The sequence below is a fragment of the Tupaia chinensis genome, unplaced genomic scaffold (genome assembly GCF_000334495.1).
Source record: "Tupaia chinensis unplaced genomic scaffold, TupChi_1.0 Scaffold000275_1, whole genome shotgun sequence".
NCBI classification, from domain to species: domain Eukaryota; kingdom Metazoa; phylum Chordata; class Mammalia; order Scandentia; family Tupaiidae; genus Tupaia; species Tupaia belangeri.
The window spans coordinates 8,146,492-8,153,267 of NW_006159757.1; positions in this window are offsets into that span (position 1 = coordinate 8,146,492).

Consider the following 6,776-nt stretch of genomic DNA (forward strand, 5'->3'; position numbering starts at 1 on the left):
AAGCATACCCAGGAAGTGGCCAGCCTAGATGAGGACACAGGTCAGAGGACTCTGGGAGAGACGTCTCCAGGGAAATGCAACACTAATAGGTTATTTGATGTATCTAACACTTTGGGAAAAATTATTGAATGGCACATAAAGACTAATGGATGAATTAGAAAAAAAAATCAAGTACATAAGCTATATTTTTTAAATTGGGTAACTACTATTGATTCTAGGAAAACAGAAGTCATGTTAAGAAAATAATATGCTACCTGGATCATAAGTGATTAACATTTATCTAACACTAAATTAGCAGTGACAATGGCTTTAACAAAAAGCTGGTGATATATGGGCAAGCTCCACAGCCCAGTGGCTAAGTGAGTTAGATTTAACATGGCTGACAACAGTTTGAATCCTGGTCTCAGAAGCTTGAAAAACAACTGGGGAGTGGGAGGGTCCGCAGATGGCATGATACTTAAGGTGCTGGACTCCCACATGGTTGGCCCCAGTTTCAGTCCTGGACCGGGCGGCTTGCTTTCTCCCTTTCTCTCTCTCTCTCTCTGGTGAGTTAAAAAAAAAAATACAGTAATAATAATAATAATTAAATAAATTATTAAAAACAAAACAAAACAAAAAAAAACCTGGGTGCATGTGCTTGCATGCCCCAAATCCTGATAGAATGGAGAAATGGAAAACGTATTGTGGTGTGACCACACATCATTGGGAGTTGCATTCTCCCTCCCCACCTCTCTGGTGAGTGCACATACCCTCTGACAGTGAAAACAAAGTTTGTAATTAATGGGCTGGCCCATGGCCTAGCTAATAAGGCAGCCAGATTTGCCCCATGGCTGACCACCTGGTTTTGAGTCTCAGGCCCAGTGGTTTGGAAAATACACCAGGTTCATCTGTGTGTGTGCCACAAATCTCAACAGGATGGAGAAATGGAGGAGAGGGAGTTTGGACATGATCGCACCCCACTAGAGGTTCCCTCTGCTTTCTCTCTGGAGAGCATACATACCTTTTGGCAATAACAAAAAAGAGTTAGGAGGGACCGGCAAGTGGCACAAATGGTTACACTGCTAGACCCCCACATGGCTGATGCTGCCTGTCCCAGACCTGGCAGCTTGAAACCCATGCCAGGCATGTGTTTGTGTCCCGAATCCCAAGAGGAGAATGGAGAAGGGATTGCAGCATGCCAGCCCACTTGGAGGGTGATCTCTTGCTGTCTCTCTGTCTCCAAGGGGAATGCATGTGTCCTATAGCAAAAATCTGTCTAAAGTAAGAATAAGGAAAATAAAAGTTGATATACAATATATTGGAAGAAAGGGAAAGGAGAAATGGGCCGTGAGAGTTGGTTAAGAAAACTAAACACTCCTTTCTCATGCCAAAGAATCATTAGAAAAACATCTAAAAATAACAAATCAAGAAATAGCATTATAAACAAATGAGTTACCGATAAGAAATGGATGGCATGAACACACAGGTAGAAGTGCTGAATGTGTTTTCATTTGGGGAATAGGGCTGGTAGGGGGAAAGGGCTGGTCTAGTTTGTGACAAGTTTTTGAGTGCTCAGTTGATTTTATAATTATATACAGATTTTGACAATAATTAAAAAACAGAATAGGACTATCAACCTTCAACTTACTTTTTAACCCAAATTTTGGTAACTGGCAAAATTCCATTTGAATGGCTCAATCCAGTTAGACCTACATAAAAATATCCATAAAGGATCTTCAAATAACTTATTAAAAGTGTGTATTATGTAAAAGCTAAGCATGAATTTCAATTTGGGGGGGGAGTATCAAAATAAAATTATACTTTCACTCCATTTTCCCATGAACTTAAAAAATTATTTACTTATTTAGCCAGAGGCCATGTGCACTTACCAGAAAGCAGCAGAGACAGAAGGAGAAAGCACTTAATAGGGCATGGTTGTGCTGCAATCCCTTCTACTCCAGTTGTCCATCATGTGGGATTTCAGGCACACACACACACACAAACACGCTCAGCATGTTTTTCAAGCCACTGGGGCGAAGATTTGAACTGCAGTTGGCCAAGTGAGATAGGGCATCAGGCTCCCTTAACCACTAGGCCATGGGGGCCAGCCCTTTTCATGAATGTTTTGAAGTTCCTTTGCACAGTCACCTAGGGTGGTCTGTTGGTTTGCCTTCAGTCACTTCTGAAGCAATTAGGCATCAGTATGATTTTGTTTCTTAGTTCCAGCTCCTGGCAAAGTACACTATTACAAGCAAATGAAAATGTGTCTTTACTGGTTGTTGTTTTTTTTCCCTTGCCAAATCATCAGACTGATTGCAACTGTCCCTTCTGGTTTTCCAGAGGAATTAGAAATCAAGTTCCCTTAGCAACGCTATCCTTCTTACCCCATTTCTTCCTATCAGAGAAGATCTCGTTTCAGTAAACCAGGAACTCACGTGGGCTTGTCATAAGCCGCCCATCCACGTATGGACAGTATTGTACCAAAAACTGAAAAGTTCATGTGTTCACTGCTTAGACAGGAGACTTAGCTGTGGGACAAAAAATGCAACAGGAAGAGAAGAGGATAAGAGAGACATAATGAAAGTATTTTTAATATTGTGTCAGAGTACAGAGGAAGGAGAAAAGGTGGTTGCTAAAGAAAAAGAGCCAGCTGTTGCCAAATCGGAAGTCGCTGGTACCACAAAAATATATCTAAAACCATCAGCAGACCACATAACTTTTAGACACTAACATAACCATGCTTTATCATAGTTGCATGAACCCAAGGCAATATACATATAAAATCTCTAACTTTTCCCTTCTAGAAAGTTTTATTAATAGATTTTACTTAAAAATATGTTATCTAGGGACCAGCAGATGCCATAATGGTTACGTTGCTGGACTCCCATATAGTCGACCGTGGTTCAAGTCCTAGATCCGGTGACTTAAAACTCACGCTGGATACATGTGCTCCATGCCCAAGATTCTGAGAGAATGGAGAAGGGATTGCAGTGTGGCCATCCTCCTGAGGGGTGATTTCTCGCTTTCTGTGTCTCTGTCTCTTTGATAAGAGCACGTGCCCTATAGTAAAAATCTCTCTCCAAAAAAAATTGTTATCTATTTGTGACTGTCTAGCTGCCAACCAAAACAAAGGAAACTTAAATAGCATTTCACAGAATAGGTCTCTGTGTTGCTTTTTGTTCAATAAATAATATCTCTATGATAATAATTGACTTCAGAGTAAGAAGAATACTCTTTGGAAGGAAATTGCTAATGTCTTCATGCTATCAATACGTTTGCATTTACATGAAAGGTCAATATTATTATATTCATTATTCCTTAAAAGATATTGAAACCTTTAAAACATCCTATTTTAAAAAGTAAAACTGCCTGGGGCCAGCAGTGGAGTAGTGCTTAAGACACTGGATTCCCACATGGCTGACTGTGGTTCAAGTCCCGGATCAAGAGGCTAGAGGATCATGCTGGGCACATATGCATGCATGCCCAAAATCCTGAGAGGAGAATGGAGAAAAGATTGTGGCATGGCCATCCTTTCTGGGGCTGTGAGGGGAGAGGGTGATTTCTCACTTTTCCTTTCTGTCTCTCTCTAGTAAGTGCATGTGCCACATGACAAAAACCTAATAGTAATAATAAAATTACACACGCAGCTCTACCGTTTAAACACATCCAGTCTTGTACAGCTCTGGCTGAGCCACTTTTGTTATCTTAGATGGGGGTCAGTTAATAAGAGAGAAATCATCTTCTAGACCAGAGGTCTAGAAATGAACTGACTAATGAAAGTACAGGAAAGAAACAATAAAGGCAGGAAATTATCAAGGAAAATTTCCAGACTCAGGACAGTAGTTCAAAATCTTCCTGAGAGAAGAAAAACCAGTCACAAAGAATATTGATTTTTTTTTGTTTTTTTTTTTATCAACAGCAATACAAGAAAATGATGTAGCAATGCCTTAAAAATTCCGGGGGAAATGGATTTTACTCAGGAATTTCACATTTATTCAAAAAATTAAGTACGGTGGGGCCAGCAGGTAGCGTGGTGGTTAAGGCACTGGACTTCTACATGGTCGACCGCAGTTCAAGTCTCGAACCTAGTGGCTCATGCCAGGCGCACGTACATGCAGGCCCAAAATCTTGAGGGGAAAATGAAGGAAAAGGGATTACAGGGTGACCATCCCTCCTGGGGGGTGATTTCTCACTTTCTGTCTGTCTCTCTGGTGAGTGCATACATCCTATAGCAAAAATCTCTAAAAAAAATTAAGTATGGTGACAGAATTAAGGTATTTCAGACAGTAAGTCCTCAGAAAACATATCTCCCATGTTCTTTTTCTCAGGAAATACTGGAGGATAAGCTGCACCAGAAATAGAGAGGACATCAAGAAAGACAGGATCCAGCACAAAGGAGTCAACATGGGAGAGGCAAAGAGAACTTTGACACTCCACAGATTTCACAAAAAATAATTCTGTCCTCTAACACCCACTCCTACTTCTATTTATTCTTTCAAAGTAGTCATAAAAGAACATTTTTAAATAATCCATAATTTTATATTTAGCAGTTTGTACATTTTTCTCAGTTGAGCCAATTGTCTCCCATGGTTAATTTTCATTAACATACAACTTAATGTTTTCCCTGGAATTGAGTCAGAGTATATAATAAATTCCACCTTCCTCTTTAGAGACAGCCTTCCAAGAACCCTTCCTCTTCCTGCTCCCATGTGGAATGAGAGTTCTCCAGGCCTTTGCATAGCTGATTAAGACTGACCAAGACTTCCTTTCATCATCATCTTGAGGATTACTCTTCCTCTCTCCTGCACTGGGTTCCCTATTTCCTGAAATCAACATCACCTTTTTCTGGATTTGCTCCTTGAATTGTAATGGGTTGAAGAGTGAATTGAAATTAAGGAGGTGGCAACTGAGTAGCCTGAGACATGTGCTCAGGAAGAGAACAGTAAGCCTTGAAAGAATGTCTTTAGAATTGTTTTGGCAGAGACCAGAAGCAATAAACTAAAAAAGTGAGTAGTTTCTGCAAGGGAGGTACCCTGTTGTTTTCCTAATAAGGCTCCTGGTGCCATCAAACCTTGCATGAGTAGCAACTCTCTAGGCACAAGATCATGTTGGAAGAAGAATGGGGGAAAGAGGTAACTCTACAGGCAGAGGGAACATAAGCAAAAATAAATGATGCATTTCTCCCTGCTGGAACACACGGCAAAGGTATGGGGTAAGAATAAGCTCAAAGATGGTGAGAACTTCCAGGTTACTAACATAAGGAGTCTAGACTTGACTATGGAGAGTGACTGAAAGATCTTTATATAGGAAGTGGCTTCAACAATTGAGGAATTACTCTGGCAGAGTAAGAAAATGAGAACAGTAAGACCTGTGGGACCATGGGCATATTCCCAGCAAGAGATGAGGAGGATCTGAAATAAATGAACCCCACTGGGTATAAAAGATGGAAAAGAGGAATGGCTTAATAGTTATGCCATTGGACTCCCACATAGTCAATCGCAGTTTGAGCCCAGAACTCGGAGACTTAAAACTCACACCAGGCATGTGTAGGTATGTGCCCAAAATCCCAAGAGGAAAATGGAGAAAGGATTATGGCATGGCTATCCGCCCTAGGGGATTTCTCACTTTGTCTCTCTCCCTCTGTCTCTCCAGTGAGCACATGTACCCTATAGCAAATATCTCTCTCTCAAAAAAAAAAAAAAGAAGGAAAAAACAGAACCAACAGATCTCAGTAACAGGCTGGATTGGATGTAAGAGAAAGGGAGGAATCTAGAATGATTCCTAGGTTTCTGAATGGATGATGCTTTTCTCCAAATTAGAGAATTCAGCAAGAGGGAGCCTGAAAGGGGAAAAGTGAGTTATGTGTGGGACGTGTTCGAGGTGTGAGGGAGACAATCAGGTGATGATGTCTAACAGGCAGCTGGATATAGATCTGAAGTTTTGTAATCAAGATTGGCTGAGATTAAGACATGTGTTAGTCATAGAGGAAACTAAGGGCCACAAGAGTAGACAGTATCACCTAAAAAGAGAATGAAGAGTGAGATAAAGGGAAACCTAGCAGGAACGGTGGTCACAGTCCTTAAAAGGGGGTAGTTAACAGTGACAAATGTCATAAAGAGCCAAGAAATAGATTCCATTCAAGGTGGGTAGCACTGATCATTGATGGAGATATTTAGGAGGTCTGGGGGAAGCAGAGGTCTCATCTGTAGTCCAGTCCCTAAGTGCAGGCTGAATGGAAGAGCTAATCAGAAGTAAGGAGACGGAGACAGGATGTGAATGATCCTTTGAGAAACATAGCTGTGAAAAGGAAGGATAGGAGCACTGGGTTGCCTAGGACTGAACTAAAATCCCAGGGTTTGGCCTTCTTTTCCTTAAAGATGAGAGAGATCTGAGTATGTTGATGTAACAATACAGGAAGTTTGAAGACATGGGAGAGACAAAAGTAAAGTCTTACCATGCAATGCAGCAATCACACTCCTAAATGTTTACCCAACGAATGTGAAAACTTACATACAAAAACAGCTGCACATAGATGTTTCTAACAGTTTTAGTCATAATTACCTAGAACTAGAAGGAACCAAGAAGTACTTCAGCAGGTGAATACATGAACTGTGGTACCATCACGCAATGGTGTATTATTCACTGATAAAAAGAAATGAGTTATCAGGTTAGAAAAGGTATGTCCTGGTTTTAAAAACGCTAAGTGAAAGAAGCAAATCTGAAAAAAGTTCCATGCTGTATGATTCTATCAAATTTTGGGAAAGGCAAAACTGTGGACAGTAAACAAATTAATAATT